The sequence below is a fragment of the Lipotes vexillifer genome, unplaced genomic scaffold (assembly GCF_000442215.2).
Source record: "Lipotes vexillifer unplaced genomic scaffold, Lipotes_vexillifer_v1.1 scaffold390, whole genome shotgun sequence".
Taxonomy (NCBI): Eukaryota; Metazoa; Chordata; class Mammalia; order Artiodactyla; family Lipotidae; genus Lipotes; species Lipotes vexillifer.
Genome location: NW_006784503.1, coordinates 3225002 through 3229924, shown reverse-complemented (window position 1 = coordinate 3229924; position 4923 = coordinate 3225002).

The following is a 4923-nucleotide window of genomic DNA, read 5'->3' as shown; positions in this document are numbered from 1 at the left end:
CGGCGGATCGCGTCCTGCGACGGAGCAGGTAGGAAAGGGGCGGGCTGCGGGGCTGCGGGGAGTACGGGCGTGTGCACCGGCGTGCGCTGCGATCGGGCTCTCAGCGTGTGTGTGTGCGTGTGTGTGTTGAGGGGTGATTGTGTTTCTTTGCGCAGTGGAGTTGTGGGTGACTGAGTACGATGGTGTGTCCCTGGAATGGCGTGTCCTCGTGGGGATCCGTGTGTGCAGTTGGATGTGCACATTTGGGGCTGCGTTTGTGGAATTGTGTGTCGGGGCGCAGTTCCTGGTGGGGACCGGGGCGGGGAGCGTGTCGTGTGTGAGCGGCTGTGCGTGAGGCGCGTGTGGCAGGGTGGGCGTGGGCGGTCCACCCCGAGCGCGGAGCCCGGGATCCCGGCCGGCCGGCCCAGTGCGGACGGAGTACAGAGCCCCGGAGGATAGCTGGGATCCGAGGGGGCTAGTCCAGGCTTAGGGGGCAGCCCTGGCTAGCCCTGCCCGGGCACAGGTCCGCGCGGCCCACGTGAGTCGCCGTGTGCTCTGGCCAGGGGAGGGGGCCCTCGCGGCGGCCATCTGCTCCCTCTTCCCCGGGCGGAGGGGCGACGTACAGAGCCCTGCTGCGGAGTTAGGAGCCCTGGCATCGCCGTGACTCGCACTGCGACCTGGGCCCGACACGCCACCTTCCCGGGTCGCGGTTTTCTTATCAAGTGGGGACAGTTCCTCCCTCGGGGTCTGTCGTGACTGTTAAAATGAGAACCAGTAAAGATAGCTCTCGGCCCAGTGCCTGGCACATAGTAGGTGTTAATGTTAATTGCATTAGCGTCTCTCTTTTAAAAAATCCTTTTGTTTTCTTTATCGTGGGTGGGACTCTTACACCTTCCCGCCACCCCGCGCGTGTTTTGTGCCTCACTCGCCGTCCTAACTTAACCATGAAGCTCCGAGATTCGAGAAAGTTTAGGCTGCCTGCTGCGCCGCCTCCCCGCCGCAGCTCCCGGGCGGCGCCGCCTCGAAGGTGCAGTAGCCCGCAGCGCGGGGCGCCGGCCCTTCTCCAGCTGCGAAGGCTCCGGCGCCCGAGCGGGGGTCCCTCTCCTGGCCGAAGGCGGAGGCTGAGGAAGTCAGGAGCCCTTTTGTTCAACAAGTGCCTAGTCCCCGGGGCGTGCACATCTGCAATCTGAGAGCCCCCGTGTGAAGTGGCGCTCCCCGCAGAGACGGATCTCGGGCTCCCAGGGCACCCTGGCCAGGCCTGATCACGCCGAAGGCTGCCCCCTTTTCCTCCCCGCCAGCATCGATTTCCCCTAGAGGAGCATGACTGCCGGAGCATGAGTCCTGCCTTAGGCCCTGGCATTGAACACCCTCTGGGTACCGGCCCCCGTCAACGGCAATCCCCTCTCCCTTTGATCAGCCTTACGCAGGAGTCTGAGGGTCTGCATCCTAGTCCCAGGCCTTAATTTTTAAATTGTTTAGTTTCAAACCTACTACTCATTGAACTGCAGTGAATGTGCACACAGCTCTAACCATGATTCTCTCTCTGGCGGAGTCCTGCCAGCAGCACCACAGCGCTTGCTCAGGCCCAGCAGGGTGAGCTGGCCAGGGCTGCTCTGCCGCTTTCTGCCACAGCCAATGATTCCTTCCCTCCATCTCTGGTTTCTTTCTCTCAGGACCCTTCCCGGTAGGGAAAAAAAAACCCTTCGCCAAGGGAGCAGCTGACCTCATGGTACATGAGGTTGTTAAAATGAAACGCTGGCAGGGAGTGGGCAGGGGCTTGCGTTTGGGTCTGGGTGCCTTTCCAAGTATCAGATGCTCCCGGTTGGTGTTCTCAAGGAAGCTTGTTCAGGCTTTTATGACACAATAGCAGAAACCTCTGGTTTGTCTTCCACCCGGACCGAAGCCCTGAGATCTCAACAGTGATTGCTTCTCAGGGGAACGAATAAGCCAAGTTGTTATCCTGATTTGGTGTCAGGAGCATACTTAGAATGGAACCTGCTTTTCGTGTTTCATAAAATGATTTTATATCCTAGAGGAGAGAAGGCTCTTGATCTGAATCCTATTCTCTTCCCCATAATCCAATTCAATAATAATATTAAAAAAAATCAGTCTGACTTTCTCTGCTCAGAAGACAGACCAAAAGCTGGGATTTTTTCCCCCTTAGTTAAAGCCAGCCCTTTGCCTTAAGGAAACCAGTGTTTTGGCCCTAGATCTATTTCTGTTTCACTTTTGAAAGGCCTGTAATTACCGAGCTCTTGAGGTTTTATTGGATAATGTGCCAGAGGGAAGGGCCAGGGGCTCTGCCTCCTGCTTGCCGGGGGTCGTGGTGCCGGGTTCTCGCCTTGCCTGCTCCATTTGCATTCCGATTTTTGTAAGTTGGAAAATAGATGTCAACGTGCGATAATAATTTGGGAGACCTGGCTTTGGGAATCAGATGTCCGGAAGGTAATCTTCTTGTGGAGAAACAAGAATAAGTCAAAATCCCAGAAGAACAAATATTTGCCCCAACTCTATTCCGTGACCCATTCATTTCCAATAAGCCCTTCTAGAGAGAGACTCTAGGGAAATAAAAAGCTTGGACGAATTCCTTCAGAATTTGTTCTAATGTCCCTTTCTGGCCTCAGGGCTGTGCAGAATTAGAAATACAAGCGACAGAAGGGCAAGGAGTGGGCCCCCGTTGGCCCACACTCCCCAGCCTGGGCCTTGCACTCACCAAGACCCATTTCTACTTGGAGCTGCTGTGGAGTTTCATCTGGTAAAGAGGTCGTGCTGTCATCTGGGGCTGGCACCCCCCCTCTTTTCAGGGCTCTGTGTGCACAATTCCGAGGTCACCATTCACATAAAACAGCATAGTGAGGGACTTCCCCAGTGGTCCAGTGGTTAAGGCCTCGCCTTCCAATGCAGGGGGTGCGGGTTTGATCCCTGGTCGGGGAACTAAGATCCCGCGGTTTTCTCGCGGCCAGAAAACCAAACAGAAAACAGAAGCAGTATTGCAACAAATTCAATGAAGACTTTAAAAATGGTCCACATCAAAAAAAGTCTTTAAAAACAAAAAATACCATAGTGAGTGTTCATCCCTCAGGGTAGTCTGTATTCCCCTTATTCCCACAGGCCTCCCCGAGACTTACTCTAAGACCTTGCATTGCCACTTGGAAGTGGTGGAGTGCCAAGGTCTGATAATCCAGGGTACTAATAAGGAGCCCCAGAGTTTATTTGGCATCAGATAGCAAGCTTCTTGGCAGCCAAAATTTTATCGAGGTTGGGGATTGCGTTTGTATTAGAATTTAGCATTCCAACAAGCCCTAAACCGTGCTTGTTTGTTGCAGGATAATGCTTCCAATTTATGAGTTGCCAGCCCAGACTTGATGGGGGATTATGTGTGTTTTGCTAGTTTGTCAGCCCTTGATGTCATTGTGCTTGGGGAAGGAGGGCACTTGGAGACTTAATCATGCTCTACTTTAGGACTCACCATTATCCCAGTCTCGCTGGGTTCCTTTCGTGTTTTCATGCCCACACGCAAGTCTGCGCATCTGTGCACCTCATGTGGCTCCTGTCCTCTTCCCTTTGGGTTGAGTTTCTTTTTTTTTTTTTTTTTTTTTTTTTTTTTTTCGGGCTTTTTTGCTGTACGCGGGCCTCTCACTGTTGTGGCCTCTCCCGTTGCAGAGCACAGGCTCCAGACGCGCAGGCTCAGCGGCCATGGCTCACGGGCCCAGCCGCTCCGCGGCATGTGGGATCCTCCCGGACCGGGGCACAAACCCGTATCCCCTGCATCGGCAGGCGGACTCTTAACCACTGCGCCACCAGGGAAGCCCCTGGGTTGAGTTTCTAATCAGGGGATGACAGAGGGTAATTGTATATGGAGATAGCAGAGCGAGCTTAGGGCCTCTCGGTGCCACTTGCCCCATGGAAAAAACTCTTTCAAATCACTTTCCACCAAAAAGAAAAAAAAAATTCGTTGGAATCTACTGGTGTGGGTTTAATGTAACTTCAGGTAATCAATACAGTTTGACAGGTGGAACATTTCTTAGGCACTGAGCAAGGTGCAAGTCTGAAGAATTAAAAAGAAAAAAATCATCTGAAAAGCTCAGTGAATCCCTTAAGAGAGGCTTGCCTCGGCCATGTCCTTTCAAGTCGATTTGAATTTCAGAGACAGTGCTTGCTATCTCTGCGTCCATGACTCGTGACTAACTAAAGACACTTTCTGAGAGGCCTCAGGCTCCCTCCCCTGCCTGCACCAGGGCAACAAAGATGTCTTCTTTCCCCTTTTCCTTTTCCTTTATAAGCCTAGTGTACCCTACGCCTAGACCCCTGCTTGCTAATCCAGTAGCTGGGTTTCCTGGACATTTGTTTCTCTTTAGAGTCTTAGTACAACTCAGGCTGGCAGGAAGCCAGAAGACTGGAGTAGGGGTGCTGGCATCAGCCTCACCGGCCTCATTAGGCGAGAAGTCTTCTTTGAGGAGCTAGTGATGGGTTTCTGACCCTTGGTTAAGAAATACTGATTGTTAAATTCTGACTCTTTGGATAAAGCAGCCATGGTCCTGGACACAGGAAAAAAGCTTTTGGAGGTATGCAGTTCCCCTCTTGAAAGTCTTCCCTGATTGCCTGAATACCCTGTTGCCCAACCGAAGTCTTCCCTTGCTGTGTGTCCCCTTCAGCAAGGGAGGTGTCCCCTTGGTCAGGCACCTGCTGTCACGTCTGTGCACTTACAGGAAGCTCTCCCACCGCCCAGACCCCGTGCTGTGTGTGTGCTCCGTGCTACTGCATGTCACAGCAGAGCCCAGAGCCCACCGCGCCCTGCCCTTCCCCCATTTCCCCACCCATCTAGTGGGTCAGACCTCTGCTGCCCCGCCCTCCTCCCCATACCCACACCTCTTCTGCCCAACGCCCAGCAAAGCCTCATCCCTTAGCCTGGAGCTCGGCTTCCATTTCATCCTGTCCCTTTCC